Below are 25,861 nucleotides of genomic sequence, written 5' to 3' on the forward strand. Positions count from 1 at the left end.
GATTTAAAGTACAAATAACTTGTCTTTTAGTGTGTTCTACTTAATAGTTTAAGTTCAATACTTCTAGCATTAAAGTTGAACATACTTAAACCAATTAATTAGTCGATCATTACTCAAATCATTTAAGTGCAATCACTTGCCTCAAATTTTTTGAGTAAACTCTACTTATCCGGGCTTACAGTGCATGACACCGTGTGACTGCAGGTTTAGTGTGTACACTGATACACAGAGCTACTGTATTACATGGTTCTCTGTGTAATATATTCTGCTGTTATACTTTTCTAGCTCATTGAGTCTTTTAAACATGCTTTGTACGCAGACCTCCATTGAAAATCAAGTGTTTTTCACATTCCTCCTGCCATGTCTCGTCAAGTGTGTTAAATTTAGTCATGTTAACGTTTAGAGCAGGGGTCACCAATCCTGGTCCTCGAGGGCCGTATCCTGCATGTTTTAGATCAGGGGTGTCCAATCCTGGTCCTTGAGAGCTACTATCCTGCATGTTTTAGATGTTTCCCTCTTCCAGCACACCTGATGGTCATTATCAGGCTTCTGCAGAGCTTGATGATAGGCTTATCATTTGAATCAGGTGTGTTGGAAGAGGGATACATCTACGAGGGCTGTTCAATAAGTTCATGGCCTCACCCAGAAATACTGGTTGTTATAATACAGGATGTTACATTCTTTCGTGATGGGATAGTGATGCTTGAACATCGATGGACCAAGTGCATTGCTGTAAATGGAGATTATGTTGAAAAATAAAATATAAATTATCAGTCTTTGTTGTTCTGTTCTGGGTGAGGCCATGAACTTATTGAACGGCCCTCGTAAAACATGCAGGATTCCGGCCCTCGAGGACCAGGATTGGTGACCCCTGGTTTAGAGTTTCATGTCTTGTCTTTGGCGTGTCAGTGTTTTGTCCTTGTTTTTATGTTGAGTTAGTCATTCGCATTTGGTCCTGACATGCACTTCCTGTTTTATTTTGTATGCATCTCTACCCTCTTGTTTCAGACCCTGACTTCCTCCCTTTGTGTGATTTTTTTTTTTTTTTTTTTTTTTTCCCCACCAGTGTGATTGTTAGTCCCACCCCTTATTGGTTTCACCTGTGTTCCCCCACCTCATGTAGAAATAGTCCCTGCCTCCCTTTGTCTGGAGTCAGTTCGTCTCGTTCAGTCTGGATCTCGTCAAGCGTCTCAGTCAGTTTTTCCATGTTTGTCAGGTTTGATTCAGGTATTCTGTCAGGGGTTTGTTTCTTGTAGTGATTCTTTTAAGTTGTACTCTGTATCCTCCTAGGGAAGCGTCTTTTGTTTCATTACGTTTGGATTATTAAAATACTTCTGTTAAATCTTCCTTTTTGTGAGTCGTGCATTTGAGTTCACCAGTTTTGCGTCAAGGATGTTACACCTCCACTGTGACCTTTGAGTGATACGATGTGTGCAGAGTGTGAAAGCTTCATGTTTTTATAGTCATCTGTGTCTCTATATATTCTCTTCCTTAGAATTTAAGCAGGATATCTACCAGCAGAGCTTGTAATGTCACAAATATTTTGGAGAAAAATGTAATATTGACTGCTAGTAGTACTGGTGTGATGTGGAAATCCATCACTGCACATTCTCTGAAAATCACGAATGAGGCTTGAAATGTTGATTTTTATGGTAAATCTGTACTTGCTGTTTAACTTTATGCAATATTTTATATTAGTGCAAAGAAAACATAAAATTCCACGTGACACCTGTTCTTGTCAATAATATATTAACCCATAAAGACCCAGTGCTACTTTTATGGCAATTCCTGAATGAATTTTCCTCTATATTTAACCTTTCTTAAGTTATTTATCACCACTTGTTCTAACATTATCCTCTGTATTTAGAATTTTTTCAGTATAAATCATGTATTTTCCCGTATTTAATTCACTGATCATGTAGATGTTCATTAAAGCTTAGAATAAACTTATATAAAAAGAGAGAAAACTGAAGAAAAAGTAACATTTTAATTAAAATATATCATTCATCATTAACTGAACATAAAACAAGTGTCTCAATGACAATATAATGACAGTGTATCTGGAATTGTCTTGTTTTTTGTGTAATTAATTAATTCTACTTTTCATATTTCATTTATTTATTTTTCTTTAGAGAGAGGAGGTCAAAGTCTCTTGGTCTTTCGTATGTGTTTTCTTTATGTAACAATGCATCCATTGTTCACTGTTCAATTGTTTTGTTTATTAACAAAAAAAAAAAAAGAAAAACTGAAATGTTGAGAATGGAAAGATTGGTCATTGGTCACATACTTGTTACGTGACCACAGTGTAATTTAAATGTATGTTGAACTTTTCTCAATATTTCTAAATAAAAATCTGAAAAAAAAAACCAAGTGTCTCCATCTACTGTCATTGATCCAACTCCATGGGTTTTACTGGTGAATCAATGTTGTAGAAGATGACGGTGTTTCAAATTTCACTACGGAGCCTCTGGACATCCAAATGGGTCATATCTGATGACCATGAAAAGATGGAAAAACTATATTTTACTCCAGTTATTTACATGGATTGATAGGATTAGTGGCTCAACAGTTATTAAGCATTTCACACCAGTAGACGATTTTGTTCAGTGGCGGATGTTTGGGTCTTAATGGGTTAATTAGATCATTTTAACACCCCCTGGACTGTAACTCAATTGATAACATTTCTGCTCATCTTCAAAACATTCTACACATTCAACCCAAATCACACACTTTGGGATGATTATAGGAATATTAAAGTTGACTGGAACTAACATTGATTAAATCCGTTACAGAGTGAGGCTCTGTTAAAGTCTCTGTGGTGGATAATTAGGCTACTTAAGTTTGCCAGGAAAGATTCAGTGGTTGTTTGAACTCATCAGTCATATTCATGTTTTAGACACAAAAAAAAGAATCATTGCTGAAGAAAATGACTCATCATCATCTTAACTGTTGAGGATGAGTGACATGACAGTAATATAGTCCCATGCTTTTTTTCTATTTGGGAGACAAATACATGTTTTTTTGTTAATTATTGAGGGAGACATATCACCTGCTCCCTCTATAAAATCATCACCTCTGCCGAAAATGGCTTTTGGAATATCTAGTATCGAACCGTCAACTTAAAAAATGAATAATGTTTCCATATTTAAAGAATCTGTTTTTTAATAAGAGAGGGAAAGGAGATACAGGGTGACACAAAAAAACGGGAACTTTTTAACAATCCAATAAAACCAAGAGTGATGGAAGAAAAATATTTTATTCATAGTAATTGAAACCTTAAAACATGCCATTTAAGAAACAATGATGGAATTTTCATTTTTTTTAAATTACAGGGTGACCCAAAAAAACGGGAATTTTTGAAGTGCGTATTGGCAGACATGAGCAAGTGGCAGCACTGCGAGACAGTGACCTTGAGCAAGTAAACACACCCCCATTTTAGTAACCATTGGCGGCTGTTGCGAGAATTGTTCGGTAACCGTGTGATCTCAAGATTCGGTAACGTTCCCTGGCCCCCTAGATCGCCAGATTTGTCCATTTGTGATTTTTTCTTGTGGGGCTATCTCAAGAGTGAAGTGTACACGACTCGACCAAGAACTCTGGATGAGTTAAAAGAGAGAATTCAGGATGAAATTCACAGTATCCCAGCTGAGATGTTGCAGCAGTCAATGAGGAATCTCAACAGCAGATTTCAAGAATGCATTCGTACAGGACGACGCCATCTACAGGAAGTAATTTTTAAAAAGTGAAAATTCCATCATTGTTTCTTAAATGGCATGGTTTAAGGTTTCAATTACTATGAATAAAATATTTTTCTTCCATCACTCTTGGTTTTACCGGATTGTTAAAAAGTTCCCGTTTTTTTGTGTCACCCTGTATTATCTCAACAATGTATAAAGATGTCATCCAAATCCTCTTTTTGTGGAAAAAGAAATTCTTATGCAACGCAGCGTATTTGTGTCGCGGCTTATGATATGGCTGGAGGGGATCTTGATTAACAGTAGGATTAGATGAAGAAAAATCAGTACAGTTTTAACAAAAAGAGCACTGGTGTCTAAAGTTAAATGGACTAAAGAGAAAGAGACAATTTCCTTATTTTACATCTTCTTTAGAGGAGCGTGACAGGGAATGAACTTGGTACTGTTCAAATATTTACTGATACTGATAATGATACCAATATATTGGCTTTGGTGCAATTTCAAACTGAATATCTGAGAGGCAACAGTCACATGCACACTGTATTCAATTTTCCCCCCTAATTCTGTAATAGATAATATTCCAAATGAGCTGTTTACATGGCCAATGAAAATTAATATTTTTTCTAACATTCGGTTTACATGTAGCTGTGAATAGCTTTTTTTCTATAACACCCTCTGAAAAAGGTCCACTTTTCAATATTACTATCTATAAACCTCTTGATATCCTGCTAGAATGTTTAACAATAGATGTGTTTCTCTTTCTGACCACATATGTCTCACCACACCACATCATCTAGATGGTTTGTTTTTTTTGTTTTGTTTTTATTTTTATTTTATGTTTTTATTTTTTGTTTCTGACTTTTGGTTTATTTATTCTTTTTTTCTGTTGTTGTTGGTATTATCATTGTTATTGTAATTGTTTTGTATTGTGTGCTGTTGTTGATTTTTGTTTTTTTTGTATTGTGTTGAGTGTATGTACATCCTATTTGTTGAGTGAGTTGTGGGAAATTGTGGTGCTTTGTTTATGTGTTGTTGATGACCCCAGGAGGAGTAGCTGCTGTGGTGTGCAGCAGCTAATGGGGCTCAAACTAATAAACTAAACTAAACTATGTGGCCTTTTTTTCAGGTTCATCCATCTCTACCAGAAAGGATCTTTGTCTTTACTTGGCCATAAACACAGGGCGTGTGTTGCAACTGATAGTTAGACTAAAATTACATTAATTTTCACAATGGGCTGTATACATGTTCAATGAATCCTCATAAAAGTGACATAACATCAGCATATCCTAAATGTCTCAATCAGAAAATTGTCTATTTGGAAGAAAACACTGATTCAGAATATGTTACTTCCATAACACCTATCAAAGCAAAAATATTATCAAATTCAACACAACCTATAGTCTTGTTTTGGATGAAACCTGGTGTAAAATATCAGAATATTAGTGAAGTTGAGTCGCATAATGTCTACCCACAGGAGTTTCAGACAAAAGGAGGTCACAGTATACACTGCTCACTTTAATGCTATTCTCATATTTCCTATATATTTCACACAACTCTTGTTACGGAAACTGAGAAATACATATTCAGATTATTTTAGATCATCTTGCTAAAACAGCAAACCTTAAGGTGGCCTTTGCACAGTATTGTAAATGCAATTTTCTGATTGTTGTTGTATTTTACCTACTGTAATAATGTATGTACTGCATCAAAAATGGAATGACACAACAACGGATGGATGGATGGATGGATGGATGGATGGATGGATGGATGGATGGATGGAGGGTCTTAATACTGTTCCACCAATATTCTGTCTTACATGTTAATGTGTGCTTGTTGTTCCTCATCTAGTTGGTCTGTGTTGTCCATGACCTTCTGCTATTGTTCTTATCATTGCTGGTATGTGCTGCCTTTTACCCTTAGTGCAATTGTAGTTTTTTTGGGGTTTTTTCTTGCCATTGTTGGTATGTATTTATTGCTGTTCTTTACCACTTGTGGTATTGTAATTTTTAGTTTTTACCATTGTTGGTATGTAATTATTATCATGTAAATTGACTGTTAACTGTTACCCATGATAACACCACCAGGAATGTACTTTGTTTCTATTTTTTACACACATTTTGGTTCTATAATGTAAATACTGTCAGCTGAGGTCATTCTAATTTGGTGCAGGCCTATTTTGTTCATTGTTCTGGCTTGAAGTCAAAGGACAGGAGTGAGTATTTAAAATGCTATTATGTTCAGTTATTTGATGATGAGAATGGCGGGTGGGATTAAATAAGTTTTTCTTCTTCCCACTCCTTTTTGAGTATAGTTGAATGATTTATTTTTTTATTTTTTTATTTTGAATTTGCATGTATTCTGTAAATGCTCGAAATAAACAAACGAATGAATGAATGAATGAATAGATAGATAGATAGATAGATAGATAGATAGATAGATAGATAGATAGATAGATAGATAGATAGATAGATAGATAGATAGATAGATAGATAGATAGATGCCCATGCACTCATTAGTTTCCATGGTAACAGAGTGTTGCTGAGCTGGTCGTCAGGCTGCCCACTCAGCCTGCACAACTCTGTAACACACACATACCCACACACACACGTACACACACACACACACACACACACACACACACACACACACTCATTCACCATCTACTGTATATGCTCACATGTGGTTGCACACACAAGAGGATTCAAGGACAAATAACTCAACATAAATGAACATTAGTACTTAAATGAATATAACCACATGTACACACACACACACACACACACACACCCTTGTCTGAAAATGTGGTCCTCACAAGCATACAAATACACGAACCCACACAGGCTAGCTAAAAACTCAGTGAGATGTGGTGTGTATGGGGTAGCTAGCCCACTCAGAGCGCTGCAGAGACAAAGACAGAAACAGAAATACCAAAGTAGGTTAGAGCAAAGCATTGTGGGATAGCAGGATACCCCCTGGGCTTCTGGGCTTCTTTTTCTTTATCCTTCTTGCTACTTCTAGCTCTGACTCTTTCTTGCACTTCTTTCCTACATGTTTTCCTTCCTGCTCTATTTATCGCCTTCGCCTTGTTTCTCTTCACTGATTTTGTCTCATTTAAGCCATGTCTCCGCTCTCTGCTTTGGCCTATTTACTTTTAAGTAAAAAAAAAAAAAAAAATAGAGTAAAAGATGGACCTGTAGACCGAAGAGAATGAAAGTGACAAAATCAGATACAAAAAGTAGTGTTTTATTCCTAAATCTGGCCTGAATCTTTGCCAAATGTCCCGTTAAGTCTTTTGTTGTGTTGTCATGCTTTGGTTTTCATCCTTCCTGTGACAGCGTAACATTCATGCCTCTGTACTAGTTTACAAGTTCGTGTCCCATTTTCTGCCACTATGCGGAGTCAAAGCAAACATTACTGTAGCCTACATTCCTTCCTGAGCTAGAATGCCATTGTATTTTACACATATTAATTTTATATGTTTCACAAAGAGGGATCTTCATCATTTAAATGTGCTCCGTTAGTTAAAAATGAAACGGGAAAAATGTCACTTTATAAGATTATTAAAAGAAAATAATAAGGAATAATCAAGTGCTTTTTTTAGGACAATATAAATAATTCACATTATCACTATATAATCCTGCTTTAAGTGCAACTGGGTCATTTCATTCAATTATTTAAAGACACACAAAGTTGGTTAAAATATGTGTTTTACCTGAATGTCAGGACCCGTAAGGCTTCTTTCTACATCTGTTTAGAAATATGAGCTAAAACACCCTCTTCATTTCCTCTTCCATGTCTTCTATAGCCCCTGTATATGCCTAAAAAAAAACAAACAGGTAAAAACAATCCTAAACCAAATGCACTGATGAAGCGAGACCAGGTCAGGGAAGCCATTCCTCAGAGCAAAATCAGACACTAGTGTTTGTCCATGAGAAGAAGGATTCTGCAGGGATTCATGCTTGTTATTGAGTCGACATTTGTTACAATTTGAGAAAACTTAAAGCGCTTTTATTTTTTCTCATGCGAGTAGAATAAATAAATAAAATATGTTAATGAGATCCTCTTATCTGAACCTATTGCTGTAAAACAGTGTTTACTCCTTTACAGTTTCCATCTAAAACATATATGTTTTAGATGGAAACATTATGCTGTGATCGGTGCTGAATATACAGACTTTACTGAGCATTAAATGTGCATTAAATGTGCTTAATGAATCACTTTCTACAGCTAATATGTGTCCTTTGTATATCTAGTCATAAATATGTATGAAAATGTATAAATTTGTTACCTGTCTTTTCTTTCCCTACATAACCGAAATTCCTAATTCCCTACACAACCATCCCATTCTTTAAAACTCTTGCCAAAAGTCATAGTTATATTTAAAAAATAAAAAATGCATCCATAGTTGATCAAAATAGACCCCTTAAAGAACATCTCAGCAAATTTTCATAGTTAGGAGACACTTGCAACCGCACTTTTAAAACGTTTAGAAAAAAAGGAAAATTTAGATGTTAATTTTTGTTCCCTACATAACCATGCAGTTTTTCAAATTTTTATGGCAAAAGATGGCACTATAGCTTTTGTTTCTTTTTATGAGCTTCAAGTACTAGTTAATGCCTTTAAAGTGATGTATTATTCATGTCTCGAGCTTAAATACTTTTTGAATTAGAGTATAACATGTAGTCAGGCACTCCCTACATAACCATGTGACTTGACCCATATACAGTCGCTGAAAAAATTATTAGACCATCAAAAGTCATCAAAAACAATGGTTATGCAATCTAGTACTAAGTCCTGTGTGTATCATGTGACTAAAACAGACAGAAAAGAAAACATGGAATGCCTAAAAGCACTGTTTTTGTCAGTACAATGCTATAGATATTAATGTAAGAACTGAAGTGATTTTGGTTATTATCAAGAAAACATAGAAAATGGCTAGATATGAGCTCTTAAATTAAACTCTTATGAGCTATTTTTGTTGTTATTATACAGTCCAAGGTTATTATTGTTAACGAAAACTAACGAAATGACAAAAACTAGAATTGTAAAAACATTTTCGTTAACTGAAATAAATAAAACTATAATTATAAGAAAAAAGCGATAACTGAAACTGTGTTGTGTGCTTACAAAATTAGCTAAAACATATAAAAATTATGAATAAAATTCCCTTAGTTTTCATCTTTGTCAGTGTCGGATTGATATGAAATCAATTTATTTCCCTCAAGCAATTTTAGCTGCTGGCACCATATGATATTTAACGGTCCATCACTTCTCGCCACTTGTGCTTTACAGTCATCTTCTGGTCCCCACTCTACCTGGAAACATGGAGACTAAAGTTGGGAGAAAGCAGCAGAGTCCTGTCTGGGATTTATTAGAATTCAACAGCGAAGAAGATAAAATATAAAAAAAACTAAAACTAAACTAAAACTAAGCAATTAGAAAATAACTAAAACTAATAAAAACTAGCAAACCTGCTATAAAACCTAATTAAAACTAACTGAACTAGTGAAAAAAAAGTCAAAACTAAATAAAACTAAACTATAATGAAAAATCCAAAACTATTATAACCTTGATACAGTCGTGGAAAAAATTTATAGACCACCCTTGTTTTCTTTAATTTCTTGTTCGTTTTAATGCCTGGTACAACTAAAGGTACATTTGTTTGGACAAATATAATGATAACAACAAAAATAGCTCATAAGAGTTTAATTTCAGAGCTGATATCTAGCCATTTGTCATGCTTTCTTGATAATAATCAAAATCACGTCAGTTCTTACATTAATATCTATGGCATTGTACTGCTAAAAACAGTGCTTTTAGGCATTCCATGTTTTCTTTTGTCTATTTTAGTCACATGATACACACAGGAATTAGAACTTGATTGCATAACCATTGTTTTTGATGACTTTTGATGGTCTAATAATTTTTTCCATGATTGTATTTGTCCAAACAAATGTAACTTTAGTTGTACCAGGCATTCAAATGAACAAGAAATTGAAGAAAACAAGGGCGTAATAAGGGCATCTAATAATTTTTTCCACGACTGTATGTCTGTTTAGAAAGGTGAGCTTAAACATCCTCTTCATTTCCTCTTCTATGTCTTCTATAGCCCCTAAAAAAAACAGGTAAAAACAATCGTAAACCAAAAGCACTTAAATCAGGCCTTTTAGTCTGGATGAAGCAACCCATCACCAAAATGTTCTCCACGTCACTGTCAGGAAAAGTGTTGGGTCTGCTCAGTCCGGTCTGAGATCCAGAGCTGGATCGTGGTTCCTCTACCACTGAACATCTCCAGCCACGGTTCAGTGCAACCAGGACTGTCGCCGATCAAGCGAGACCAGGTCAGGGAAGCCATTCGTCAGAGCAAAATCGGACACTAGTGTTTGTCCATGAGAAGAAGGATTCTGCAGGGATTCATTCATTGAGTCGACATTTGTTGCAATTTGAGGAAACTTAAAATTAAAGCTGTTTTATTTTTTCTTCAAGATTAAAGAATCAAGATTTCATTTATTTGGCATTTCAGCATATAAAATACACAGAAACGAAACATTGTACTCAGGTCCCCGATTGTCAGCAGCATTTAGTAAATAATATAAAATACTGATAAAATTAATAAAATACTGATAAAAAAAAACAACAATAAATAACAAAAAATTTTATTTCTAAAGTGCACAGCAGTAAAGTGCCAATTAAAAGTGATTGATCTTATGTGATTAGAATAAATAAATAAAATATGCTAATGAGATCCTCTTGTAAAACAGTGCTTTCCATCTAAAACATATAACACGCTTAGATTTCTGTTGTCATTTCTCGCTATTCGATCACTATCCACAAGCAAACTATTGTTACCTCCGCCAAGGAGGTTATGTTTTTGCCGGGGTTTGTTTGTTTGTCTGTTTGTCTGTTTGTCTGTCCGTTAGTGTGCAACATAACTCAAAAAGTTATGGACAGATTTTGATGAAATTTTCAGGGTTTGTTGGAAATGGGATAAGGAAGAAATGATTAACTTTTGGGGGTGATCCGGAAGAAATCCTGGATTCTGGATCACTTTGAAATTTTCGTTAACATTGTGGTAAATGGGGCCAAAATTTTCTTTCCCAATATCTCGCTTAATTAGTGACCAAAACTCATGAAATTTCACTCAGGAATTGTCAGTGGGGTCCTCTATCACATTTCAAAGGCTGATCCGGATCTGATCCAGAAGGTGGATTTTATCTCAATATATATAAAAAATGGGGGTGCCCTTACTTTTTGGCCTACTGTGCCTTTAATATTAAAGGTAGAAATTTCTGACAAGCGCCATCGTGTAGCTCAGTCCGTTCCGCATCGGGAGTATGCCACCGGATTTCATGTAGCTTTAATACTTAAGGAGCTAGATCCAGGAGAAAACCGCCATTACGAGAAATGTGATTTTCGTGAATAACTACTGAACTAGTAAGGATATAATTATGAATCCAGTTGCTAATGGTATGTTTTCATGGTCAAGGAATCTTAAAATATAGGTAAAATAAATATGGGACTAATATTTATGGTGGAAATCACAATATGGGGGAATTGTGCAAATCTCATGCAATTTGCCTCAAGGATTTACAATGGGGTGTTCTATCAAATGGCAAAGACTGATCCGGATCTTTCAAAAAGTTATGGACAGATTTGGATGAAAATTTCAGGAAATATTGATACTGGCACAAGGAACAAATGATTAAATTTTGGTGGTGATCGGGGGCGGGGGGGGCACTGATCTGCCTTGGCGGAGGTCTGCGCTCTCAGAGTGCTTTTCTAGTTTCTTATTATTTCTAGGTATATTTGTTTTCCCATAAATCTCATGTTTGTTTATTTATAAAGATTACACTGGGTTACAAAAAAATGTTTTTTGCAAGTTGTCTAGGTTTTTTCAACTGAATTAGGACCATTTTGCACCGCTAAATCCAAAAATGACATCTGTTTTTCTCAATCAGGTCAGGTTTTTTTGCTAATTTGATTTTGAAAAATTTGATCTTCTCACAAAATATAATAATTGATACCAAAATGAGATTGGTAAACACACTTAATGAAATTTGTGACTTGATTCCTGTTAGGTACAATGGTGTATTCACCGCAGATGTAGCAGAATACGTCAGGCTTATTTTTGCAAGATCTTCTAGTCCGGGGGTGTCAAACTCATGTTAGTTCAGGGGCCACATTCAGCTAAACTAGATCTGCAGTGGGCTGAACCAGTAAAATAATAACATAATAATATATAAATAATGTCAGCTGCAAACTTTTCTCTATGTTTTAGAGCAAAAAAAGTAAATTTACATGATGAAAAGGTTTACATCTACAAACTATCCTTTCAAGAGATGTGAATAACATGAACAAACTGAAAAAATAAGTGTAATTTTAACAATATTCTGCTTCAGTTTATCATTTCCACATGTACATTATACCTTACAGATCACAGTGGATCTACAAATACCCAAAACATTTATAAACAGACAGAATATTGTTAAAATTATACTTACTTCTCTTTTCAACAACATTTCAGGTTGTTCGTATTCAGGTTATTCACATTTTTTGCAAAATTATACTTTGTTTTAGTGTAAATGCATACAAATATTTACATTTACAAAGAGAAAAAATTGGAGTTGTCATTATTTATATGTTATTATGATAATATTTTACTAAATCCTGCCCACTTGAGATTGAACTGGTCTGAATGTGGAAACTGAACTAAAAGGATTGTTAATATCTTGGTGTAATTTTTGTATTTCACAAATTCATCCCAAGGGCCAGACTGGACCCTCTGGCGGGCCGGATTTGGCCCCCGGGCCGCATGTTTGACACCTGTGTTCTAGTCGAAGCCATTTCATTCACCTGTAATATTAAAAAAAAACAATCATAAATTGGCAAAAGTAAAATCTTCAGAACTTTATTGCAAGAAATATGAAAGAATTTTGTATCACATGATGTGAAAATGCCCATAAATGTAAGCAAAAATGTTAAAAAGCCAATATGTAGCATAGTTCAGAAAGTTGACCTGATTGAGCAAAATTAATGTGATTTTTGGATTCAGCACACCAAAATTATCCTAAATCAGCTCAAAAAACTTAAACAATAAATTTGTTGTTGACCAGTGTTATCAGTCATTTAAACCAAACTCTGAACAAATTCTGATCTTCTTTGTGTATTTCTATTATTTGTATGTGGGCATGTTATTTACAAGGTCCTTTCATGGCGAGGCATGTTAAAATGTACTTTACTTGAGCTTTATGTAGAGAGTCACAGTTCCCCTGTTAAGAGGAGCTGGAGGAGGCATATTATTTCCACTGAGGTCCTTTCATGATGCTTTTCTTTATCAGTAATAAACAGAGATCACTTCCAAAGATGACATGCTGTGTAATGGCATCCTCTATTATTATAACAACACAAAGCAGAAGCATACCAGTTATGTAAGCTATATACCGCATATACAGTAGTTGTCGCAGAATTTTCACATCTCACAACCAACTAAGACTTAGAATCACATTTGTATCACACATCTTAACCTTTTAACATCGTACTTTCCACGACAAAGAATAAAAATGTATACTGGGACAATATTGAAAAGGAACAGCAAGTTGTTTTTGGTGTCATATATCAGTGTTACATCACAAAACCACAGAATATAAATGTACTGTCTAGATTTCTTTAATGAATAAGGGAGACTTCTTCACCTTCACACCAGATTATGTCTCTATTTAGTAAAATGAATCAATATATATATATATATAAAAAAAAAAAACATACAAACTTAGAACCAGATTATAACACAGGGTCCTCCTATGGATGCTAAGGACATAATAGGCTAATGTATTTTTTTAGTTTTTAATTTTTTAGACATACGTATTAGTGATATAAAGTGTATTTTATATTTTTCTATTTTTGGTTTCAATATAGAGAAGCTTAGTTGACATCTTTTTCTACATAAGCTTGACTTAAGTAAAGTTTAAAGGGGTCATATTTTGCTAAACCCACTTCTATTAGTCTTTGGTTCAGTTATTTGTGTATTTGGACCCTAATAGTTTGAAAAGTTTGAATTTGAACCCTCCAGGTGCTGCAAAGCTATCTTTATATTCATTCCAGCAAAAATTGAGTCGATTTCTACAACCCATTTCAATTCCTGCTTAATTTCTTACATTTTATAACTCATTAGGTCAAGACTTTCGACAAACTTTTATCCAAGTACGACGTAATTGTTCATCAGCAGCAGTGGTTGAAGTAAAAACGGAAAATATGTCCAAACTTCGAACTGATTATACCTAAAATGTTCAGTTGTTGGTTGTATTGATAAACACAAGTGACTGAACAGGACAGAAAGCACGGTCAACAACCTGGAGGGGGTGGGGCGTGAAGTGGCTCATTTGCATTTAAAGGGCCAGCGCTCAAAACGACCTTTCTGGTGTCATTACTCAGAAATAGGTTTGAATCTGGACCTGTGGAGTTGAATTACTTGAAATATTATTTTAATTTAGACAGTTGAAGCCTTAAGTTTAATCTTATTGTTAATTAGTAGTTAATGTTTTAAGATAGGATTACTTTGTTTCACTTAAGGCGGCCTTACACTGTGTGATTTTAGAGACGATTTCTCACACGTGTGACTATTTCTGGGATCGGGCCAGATGTGCCTCTAATCGTGTGTCGTGCTTCGTGCAGTGTACATGGGGTAAGGAGAAGCCATTAACACCTCGCGACCACCTCATGACCCGCAATCGTGTGTTCGCAAGGAAAACGGAGCTGTTTGAAATCCTGCTCGCTCCTCGTGAGGGTATCGCACTGTCAAAGCAGTGCCACGAGCCGATGTGCCTCAAATTCTCACACTGTGCATGCACGAATACAATAATAGCCAGCTACAGTAAGCTAATGCTAATCTTACAGTAGCTGGCTATTGGCCTAGTGCAGTTTAGCTTTTGCAGCTTACCTCTAGTTCCTGCTGTAGGATTGACAGCCCATACTGTCCACGTCTGGACAACCAATCCCTGCACCAAACACGTCATCGTCTTTTCTTCTTTTTTGATTCCCCGCCGATAATGGCACATCTTGCCAAAGCAGCTCGTTGGTTTTTGTTTAGCACTACCATTTTGTGACTCACGCCAATACACAATCGTCTATGCACTTCCAGATTCCTTGGTATTTTAACGTTGTATTTCCAGATACAACACTGGAACGTGTGGTGCGTCCTCTGGTGTATGGTCCTACAGTGTGAGCAGTCAGGTCACATACGAGCATCGGTCCGTACAGTGGGAGAACATGAATTGTGAGCCTGACTTTACGATTGATTCGCACAGTTTGAGATGGAGCTGCGTGCAACGATCGAAATTATCGCACAGTATATGGCCACCTTTTGTAAGTTTTTAGGATAGTACAGGTTGATTGTAACACAGTGTTTTTGAACCTTGGGGTTGGGACCCCACGTGGGGTCACCTGGAATTCACATGGGGTCACCTGAAATCTCTAGTAATTGATAAAAATAAAAATAAAAACTTACCAATAAAAAATATATGGTGAGTTGAGAGAGACAATCACAAAACATCAAAGACATGACAAACTGTGAAGCTGAAACTGAAGCACTGCGGTACTGTTTATCTTTCAAATGTTCATTGTGGCTGGTTTAACCTTGTAAATCAGAGGTCACCAATCCTAGTCCTCGAGGGCTACTATCCTGCATGTTTTAGATGTATCCCTCCTCCAACACACCTGATTCAAATGATAAGCCTATCATCAAGCTCTGCAGAAGTCTGATAACGACCATCAGGTGTGCCGGAAGAGAGAAACATCTAAAACATGCAGGATAGTAGCCCTCGAGGACCAGGGTTGGTGACCCCTGTTGTAAATACATGCAGGACTGACTGTACATATCCTGACCAAGGAAAATAAAATAAAATTGTGCAGTAATCTCAACCTGGCTTTTCTGCCTCTGTCCCTTAATAATACAGGGTGGGGAAGCAAAATTTACAATATTTTGAGGCAGGGATTGAAAGACAGTGTATGACCAATTAGTTTATTGAAAGTCATGAGAATTTATTTGCCACAAGAAAACTGACATAATAGAAATTTTTTTTATTCTATGTGTCCTCCTTGTTTCTCAATAACTGCCTTCACATGCTTCCTGAAACTTGTGCAAGTGTTCCTCAAATATTTGGGTGACAACTTCTCCCATTCTTCTTTAATAGTATCTTCCAGACTTTCTCCTAATAGTTTTGCTCATTGTCATTCTCTTCTTTACATTATAAACAGTCTTTATGGACACTCCAACTATTTTTGAAATCTCCTTTGGTGTGACGAGTGCATTCAGCAAATCACACACTCTTTGACGTTTGCTTTCCTGATTACTCATATGGGCAAAAGTTTCTGAAAAGGTATGGATAATAGTGTTAGGTATGATTATGACATCAATATATGTTTGGTTTCAAAACAATTGACGTAGTGCCTGCTGAGAAAAAACAACTAAATGTTCATTGTAAATTTTGCTTCCCCACCCTGTATAGATTATATAGACCAGATGTTGTCTAAAATTACCATTTATTTACAACATAGTATAGCAAACTATTACATGATCAAGAAAAAAAAAAAAAGTCTCCGTTTTGAATGTCTGGGGTGACCAGAAATTTGCGATGTTAAAATAGGGTCACAAGCCAAAAAAGGTTGGGAACCATTGTTGTAACATCTTGGTCATCATACCAAGCTGACAGATTTATGAACACAGGACTTAGGTTTTCCCTTAGATACACTTTTAAATACACATTCCCACATATGATTGTTAATCACAGGAGATAAGATGTAAACACACTGTCAGTACAGGGTTAAATAGAGTTGGGGTATCACATCTGCTTGACTGAGAGTCAGATCACACCGGCCCATTTTTTGGTGATCCGGCCCTCCTAGCCCACAGGATTAGCCCATAGTTTGGGGATCAGTTTACAAGGACAATAAAAGTGATGCATGGTGGCACGTCTGCACCCATGTCCTTCCTGGTGTGGGTCCTTAGTACTAAGTAATCAAATCAATATTAAATTTATAAAAATGAAACCGAGATGAATCCTATCTTATTCTTGGAGCTTCCAACGAAAGAACACGCTAACATAATGAAGAATTCAGATCCAAGCATAGCATTTACAGTTTATGTAGACCACAGGAAATGTTTTAAAATGCATAATTACATTTTTAAAAAAGCAAAATATCTCTCCTTTAAATGGTGATGAATTGTCTTTATACTGATTTGTGACCATCTGGAAATCCCTTACTGTGGTTAGGGATATTTTTTATTTTTATTTATTTTTTTGTGTGATTTCACCCCATAGGACACAGGTGTCAGACATGTGGCCCGGGGGCCAAATCTGGCCAACCAAAGGGTCCAGTCCAGCCCTTTGGATGAATGTGTGAAAAGCAAAAATTACACTAAGATATTAACAATCATTTTAGTTCAGGTTCCACATTAAGACCAATATGATCTAAAGCAGTTGGATCAGTAAAATACTATTGTAATAACCTTTAAATACTCACAATTACAATTTTTTTCTTTTTTGAAAGTAAAAATTTTCGTGTATTTACACTAAAACAAAGTATAATTTTGCAAAAACTGTGAATAACCTGAAATGTTCTAAGAGAAGTAAGTGCAATTTTAACAATATTATGTCGGTAAATGATAAACTGAAGCATAATATTATTAAAATTGCACTTATTTATTCAGTTTGTTCGTGTTATTCACATTGTTTTAAAGGATAGTTTGTAGATGTAAGCATTTTTTTAATGTAATTTTACTTGTTTCACTCTAAAATGTAGAGGAAAGTTTGGAGTTGACATTATTTATATATTATTATCTTACTGTTTTACTGGTCCGGCCCACTTCTGATCAAATTTAGCTGAATGTGGCCCCTGCACTAAAATGAGTTTGACACCCCTGCCATAGGAGGTCCTTATGGGTTTTATGTTATGAAGTGCATAAATATATACATAGCAGAGCAAATTAAAATGAGCTCGCTCTAATTACCACTGTCTGTTATTCACTTCTTTAATCTTTATTTTTCAGCCCCCATTAGCATATGTCAACACATATCAACATTTCACAGCAGTTTATTTAAAAGAAAAAAAAAATCCACCTGTCACCACTTTGTAACACCCAGTTCACAAACAGAGGAGCGGTTAATTAACTTACAGTAACATTTGTGTCCGTGTCATAAACATTTAATCATTCATATGCTCATTTAGTTGGGTTCACCCACTGTTTTACTCTGTTGACTTCATTCATCTTGCTCCTTTCCTCCCCTGTCTTTGATTCTTTCGGTCAGCAGATTGTAGGGAGGGTGGAGATGAAAACAAAGTGATGGACGGACAGAAAAGAAAGATAGATGGAGCGGAGGGAAAAGCCTGGTGGTTGGCAGATCTGTTCGAAAATGGAGTGAGTGGTTGAAGAGTTGTTGGCTTGATCCCCAGTGTTCGACTGTGCCCACTACAATGCTTTGAATTACAGTGAAACTCCCGAGGGACCTCTTTTGTTGCTGAAGGAGCTTTAATTATTAACAGGTTTGTTAGTGTAAGCCATTAATAAGCAACACTTCCCCTCTTGATTGTAAAGCAACCTGTCAGTGTATTTGCATGTAATTCATTCCTTGTTAAACATGCCAAGTGGGTTGCATTTCAACAATTGTGATCCCGGACTTTTGAGTTGATTTTTGAGGAGAAAAGTATGGGACCATTGTGAGATTCACTGCTCAGGGCGGCACTCTCCATGCATCCCTCCTCACGTGGCTTTTGCCCTTCCTCCTCCTCTTCCTCCTCTTCCTTTTCTTTCCTCCTACCCTAAGGGCTAAAGCATGCAGATGATAGGATGCACATATTGTTTTCTTCCTTCTCGTTCCATCCCGTGACCACGACAGAAACGCACAAGCAACATGCAAGTGCCATTTTACACATGCGGGCTTTACATTAGTGATCGTCAGGGTCTTTATGTAGATTGTGTTGCATTTTTTGTGCATGACTGTGTATGTGTGTATATCAGCCTCTTGCTCTCTCTCTCTCGCTCTGTGTGAGCGTCCCAGAAAAGGCGGACCTCAGGGAGTTGTGCTCCACTTTCACTCCTTTATTAATTCACCCTCCGTTCCCATTCTGTTTGCCAGGATGGCCGGCATGGACGGAGAGAGGGAAAAAGAAGAAAGAGAGGACAAACAGACAGAGGTCAAGGAGTTTAACGAAGGGTTGAGACAGACAGCAAACACTCGGTTTTGTTTCTTTAGCTCTTAACTTTAGAAATGTGACCTTAAGTACCGATTCCTTTGTGTCTGACTTTTAGCAGTAAGTAACCCTATTTTCACCAGTGATCATTTCTGCACTGATTACTCCTCAAAACCATTTAAAACCATACCTAGTCATCTAATTGGAGGCACTGGCTTTTTTTTTTTTTTTCCACAGTTGAGAAAAGGGTAATGCGGCCAACAGACTGTGGGTGTGCATTGGAGTCAGCGTTCAATGTATTTAGACAGAAAAGGCTTTGTCTGTGGGAGCTTTTCGAAATCAAGTGGAATTGACTGTAATTGTAAATCCATCCATTTGAAGGACCTCCTCAGAGGAAATTTTGATGAAACTTTTACAAGTGCTGTGCTTCAATGTGAAAATGTTCTGTGAAATTGATGTTACACAGTGAAACAATCACTTTGGGTTGGTCTCACTGGCCACTTTATTAGGTACACCCTGCAAGTTTTCCCCTTTTTGCCTTCAGATCTACCTTTATTCATTCAGCAAAGTGTTGGAAACCTTTCTCACAGGTTTCGGTCCATATTGACATGATTGCAAAATGCATAACTGTTGCAGTAGTTCAGTGTTCAGTAGTTTCACAGTTACAGATGCAGATTTCCAGTTCCACCAAATCCCAAAGATACTCTATTATATGGAGATCTGATGACTGTGAAGTAGAGCCCGACCGATTTGGGATTTTTGGAGCAGATGCCAATATCGATATTGGGGGCTAAAAAAAAGCCAATATCCAATATATCAATGTATTGACCGATATATGAAATAAGAACATTGATCTATACAGGATATAATAATCTCGTTTTTGATAACTGTGGACAGGTGGATTAACAGTTGCATAAATCTTTGTTTATCTCACAAAGATAATTTACACAACTTTCCATTTGGAGCGGGGGGGATTAGCGGTCTATCCTTGTTGATTCTGTGTGTGGGGTTGATAGCGTGATTGTCCGAGTGGACGTGAAAGTGAAACTGATATGCTTTGCTGTTCCTCTAACTCTGTGGGCAGCACACACACACAGGAGCAGCGAGCGACAAAATCTCCGCAGCAAAAAACTTAATAAATGGGTTACATATTGGCCGATGTTGATTAATCAGTGATACGCTATAATCGGCCCGATAAATCGCTCGGGCTCTACTGTGAAGGCCATTTGAGCACAGGTTCCTCAATGTCATGTTCAGGAAACCAGTTTGAGATGATGTGAGCTTTGTGACATGGTGTGTTATCCAGCTGGGAGTAACCATCTGAAAGCAGATACTCAGGTAGGCTGTGTTGTTTCAGTGACGCTCATTCGGTACTGAGAGGCCCAAATCATGCCAAGAAAATATCCCCCACATCATTGCACCACCACCACAAGCCCAAACCGCTGATACAAGCCAGGATAGATCTATTCTTTCATGTGTACGCCAAATTCTGAGCCTACCATCCGAGCCCGTGTGAATCATAGTCTCAATTTCCCATTCTTATTTGACAAGAGTGGCATGTGGTGGGGTCTTCTGCTGTAGCCCATCAGCGTCAAGGCTGGACATGTTGCAGACTTCTGTTGTAACCAGGGATTATTTGAGTAACTGTTGCCTTTCTTTCATCTTGAACTACTCTGTTAATTCTCCTAATACCTCATTTAACAGATACTACAAGTTCTGCATTCAAGTAAAAGTACTACATGTAAAAGTATCCTGTCAGTGTTTAGATATTATATAAGATCTTTATATTGTATTATTATAAAATTTTCATCCCTTTGACTTTTATTTGCAAGAGTTACATTATTTGTATCTTGTAGGCTCACCTGGTGAATCTCAAACTGTGTTGAAATTATGTGAATCTTTTTTAAGTTGGGTTTAATGTACAATAATACACCATATTCTATAAGGTTTTATCATCACATCAGATCAGATCAGATCAGATCAGATCAGATCAGATCATATGTTTGTAGCATTACTGTCCTGCAAGAACCATAAATTTAGTTTTATGATGTATTTTGCAGCTAATCCAAGAGGTTATTTAGACATTTAGCTTAAGAACAACAAGAACACTTGATCCTTCATTTTAATAAAATACACTGAAAATCAACCTAAATGGAGATACGTGCTTTTCACTGGATAGGAAAATTGTAAGTTGAAAAGTTATTATAACAGTCAGACATATATAGCTGTGTAAAAAGTGCACTATTCGCCTCTGGGATGCAGTGGATTAAAAGTTTAAAAATGAACAAAAATGGAAATATAGGCTAGTTGTTGAGTAGAAGTACACAGTTACATAGCACCACTGATAATAGGATAAAGTTTATTCTACTTTTTAAACAAGCAGAATTCATAAGTGTTAAGATGCACTCTGTCATGATTCAGCAGAGGTTATGCACTGTCTCAGTATATTTATATACAAACATATATACACTTGTCTGCTGGTATCTGGGTTAACCCTCTAATCATAATTGTACATTCAACATAGGCCTTTGTCTCAGTAATGAACCTCACAATGACTCATCCTGCGTTGCCATAGCGATGAGCATCCCCACATTGACGGTTGTCATTAGGATTGTTTGGACAGACAAACAGACGCGCATGGAGACGGCGCTGTTAACTTTGCCGCCGTAGAAAAATGACTTGTCGAGCCACATTTCCATTTCATTTGCCGTGTGTAGGGATTGTTTTGAGTTAATGGACTGACTGTAAACAAGAAAAAATGACTTTGTACTTAGGGCACAAGCTTCTCACATTTAATCACCATGTGAGACAGGAAACAAATGTGAGTGTGTTAGAGTGCAATTTTCCCTCTGAGGAGTTTACAGCAATGCAAAACATTTCAGAGACACACGGATGAAATTATCACTGAAAATATCCTCTGATATGAAGTTGCAGCGCAATTATTTTGCAAAACAAAACTTTGTCAAACATCGGATCGAGTGTGCATTTTGAGTTCACCAAAGTGACAGTTACAGAGTTGCAAATAAAAAAAGTATGAAAATTAAAGTGAAAAGCGGACACAGCACCAACGGACAACAACCACAGCTTAAAACTAAAGCCAAAGAAGATGTATTTTAAAATAATCATAATAATACTAATAATATTATTACTACTACTACTTATAATAATGATGGCTAAATGTTAGTTCCGACTGACATACTATAAGGTTTAGCACACAATTTGGTAAGCATCAAACTGAACTAAGATTTCTTCCTCCAGATCAAGTAGTTGCAGATGGTTCATTTCTTTTATTTCTTATATGTAGTATTGATATTCCAAACTCTCAACAGCAGCGGTAGTCACATACCAGAACACACTTTGGCCTACCAAAAACCACCTACGAATCCATGGTATCTATCCACATACTGTATCACTCACTGAATAAGGTATAAAGCTTATTGTTTACACTCATCTGTGTTAAGGCATTATCAGGTTTTCTTCCTCAAACTAAAACTCGTATTTTAACAGACGGTCAAAATCAGACTGCATCAGCTGATAGTTTACATTATAGCTCTGTCAGCTTAGCTCCGTTTTTAAAGAGAAAACAGACAGTAAAACTGCAAATCACCTCCATTTTCTGTACAGTTTGTGTTGTCAATAGCTGCACTAAAAATCTGTTTGGAATCGTCCAATAACAAGGTCAGAGCTGTCACAGTTTAATCTGAATCATGGATCAACAAACGACAGCTAAGCAAAGATAATAACATCACAAAATAACTTTATACCTTCATATGCCTCAAACGCCTGTCCTTTGAGGCCAAAGTGGACGCTGTTTTTAAAAAAGCACATCAGCGTGGAAGCTTAGGAGGTTTATCATCAACTGGACTTTTATGAAGATTTTTTAAAAAATAATAAATAATGATAAAGTGGCGACACGGTGGTGCAGTGGTTAGCACTCGTGCCTCACAGCAAGAAGGTCCTGGGTTCGATTCCAACACAAGTTGACGGGGGGGTGGGACCTTTCTGTGTGGAGTTTGCATGTTCTCCCCGTGTCTGCGTGGGTTCTCTCCGGGTACTCTGGCTTCCTCCCACCATCCAAAGACATGCATTGATAGGTTAATTGGTTAATCTAAATTGCCCATAGGTGTGAATGTGAGAGTGATTGTTTGTTTCTACAGGGTGTCCCATAAGTCTCCATACATAGGAGACATAATACATATGGTTCTAACATGTATTTCTTCTTTATAGTTCTTCAGCAGTGGAGGACATGCATTGAAATGTGTTCCCGACAAAATGGCAGTCATATAGAGCATATTATATAAATAAAAATGGTTTATGTCAAGAAACGTTTATTTTTCCTATGTATGGAGACTTATGGGACACCCTGTATATGTTCAGCCCTGCAATGAACTGGCAACATGTCCAGGGTGTACCCCACCTTCACCTGTAAGTACAGTCTACTCTCGTTAAACCGCCCGTCGTTATACCGCCATTTTCGCTCACCGCCGACCAAAACCATTGCACAAAAATCCCCAATGCATTATTCCATTAGCTACCGCCATTTCCGCCTATCGCCATCCGCCAGCCCAGTTCCATGCACAAACAACACTTACACCATTGATTTCCCGACTGTTATACCGCCAGTGTGATTGCCATCGAGTACACATAAATTTTAACAATGCACTGAAACAAACGCACCAGACGCTGATCGCGACAAGCTACGAGTAGGTCTATGGAACGGCCACTGTTCATTTATTGCAGAACACTCAGTAGGTCAGGATGTCGGGAAGAGGACGTGGGATTAAGCCAAAGCCTCAAGATGATGGGGTGTCATTTCCCGACACGGTATAATGATGCTTAAAATGTTTCCCCACTTTAAATGATCCCTTACAACATAACAGAATCAAGATTTATTTAGAAACGCAATGAGAACGGGTTAACGGAGGCAGCATAGACATCATATAGTAAAGACATGCACATTATGGACGCAACCCGTTGTAACGCCATTTTCGCTATACCGCCAATTTGGCCGTGAACGGAAGTTGGCGGTATAACGAGAGTAGACTGTAGCTGGGATAGGCTCCAAGCGACCCCCGTGACCCTAGTGAGGATAAAGCGGGTTCAGAAAATGAATGAATGAATGAATGAATAATGATAAAGTACCTTGAACCTTGAACTCACCTGTGCAGAAGAAATGTTGTGATTTCAGCATCAAACTCCATTCTTGTCATCTGGAGCTGTGTCCAGTGGTGAAAACAACAGTGCCTCCATCTTTTACCACTATGTTACATTCTTTGAGTCTATATAGTGTTTCATAGTGGTTCTCATCCCATTTCATTACTTTCTAATACTTTCATCAAAGGCTCTGTGGTGTTAGTTTTCCTCACCATGGGCAAAGTGACTCACAACTCCCTCCTGTGGTCACATAAATCCTCAGGATTATCGGTATGAATTCATTCCTAAATCCTACTTCTTTGTGGCATTTAGTGTAACATTTGTAACTTAACAGTATGTGGCCAGTGTCACAGTTAGTGGCAGCTTTAGCTCAGCAAATGTCACATGCACTCCACATTTTCATCTAAGTACAGTCACTTCTGTGTGATGGCTCCAGGCCTCAAGTCCACTTTGTGTTTTGTAGTTTGCTGGATTAGGAGAGTGTCCTATCAGTAGGAATCTCTGACACCTGGGTTGATGTGAATGCTTCTCTTCCTGTGGAGGTTCTTGTCTGTCATTCACTGTCTGGTTTGTTTGGCTAAACCTTGGTTAGATACATGGGTTTTACTGGTGATTGAGTGATGCAGTATGATTCCATGTTCATTATGCAGCCTCTTGACATCCAAACAGGTAATATCTCATGCTGCTGAAAACCTGAGAAACTGCATTTTATCTAAAGTGTGTTAATGTAGTGAGTGGATGAGTCATTCAAAAGTTATTAATCATGTTAGGTCAGTAAATGCTTTTGATCGCCGACTGCTGTTTGGGTCTTTGAGGGTTAATACTAGAGCCCCAAAAACAGCTCCTCCTGCTAAAAAACAAGTTAGACACCCAGTGAAAACTGCTAAGTATTCATTTACGTCAGTGTTTCTCAACTGTTTTTAAAGAAACGACCACTAACGGCATCTGGAAAAAAAAATTTGCGACCGCGACAAACCTTTTTGTGGGATATATGGCTCAGTAGGTAAAGCCCTCCTCACTTCATCATTGGCCACCTGGCACCCCCCGAAAACAAATTTGCAACGGGGGGTGGGGGATGGGGATGGGGATGGGGATGGGGGGGTGGTATGCAAGTGAATATGTGCCTCTGTTATACATTGGACATGGGTTCCTTACACTGGAAGGGGGGGTGAGTGATGTATAATGTAAAGTACACTACCAGTCAAAAGTTCAGACTCACCTGTTTTTTTTTGTTATTTTCATGTCTATTTGCATTGTAGATTCTCACTGAAGGAATCAAAACTATGATTGAACACATGGAATTGTGGAGTTAAAAAAAAAGTGTGACATAACTCAAAGAATGTTTTATATTTTAGATTCTTCAAAATGGCCACATTTTAGTTTTATTACTGCTTTACACATTCTTGGCATTCTCTCGATGAGCTTCATGAGGTAGTCACGTGAAATGTTTTCCAAAAGTCTTGAAGGAGTTCCCAGTGATGCTGAGCACTTATTGGCCATCTGCGGTCCATCTCATGCCGCTTAAATGAGAAGGTGAGTCCAAACCTTTGACTGGTAGAGTACAACAGTGATTAACGCCCCCCATTTGTGCCTGAGCACCCCCTATCAGCTTTCTCATTTCAAACACCCCCCAAAGATGTCCCAACACTTCTGGGGGAGCTCAAAAAATGTTTGGGAAGGAATGCTTCTTGGACTAAAAATAGTTTGTTCGAGGTGCTCTTTGGAAAAAGGGATTCAAAAAGTATTTATCACACTGGAAGAAAAATCCAAGGCACTCTCTTTAAACATTAAAATGCCTTTAGTATCATGGCATGGTCACATCTAGA

This window comes from Sphaeramia orbicularis, chromosome 4, assembly GCF_902148855.1.
Source record: "Sphaeramia orbicularis chromosome 4, fSphaOr1.1, whole genome shotgun sequence".
Taxonomy (NCBI): domain Eukaryota; kingdom Metazoa; phylum Chordata; class Actinopteri; order Kurtiformes; family Apogonidae; genus Sphaeramia; species Sphaeramia orbicularis.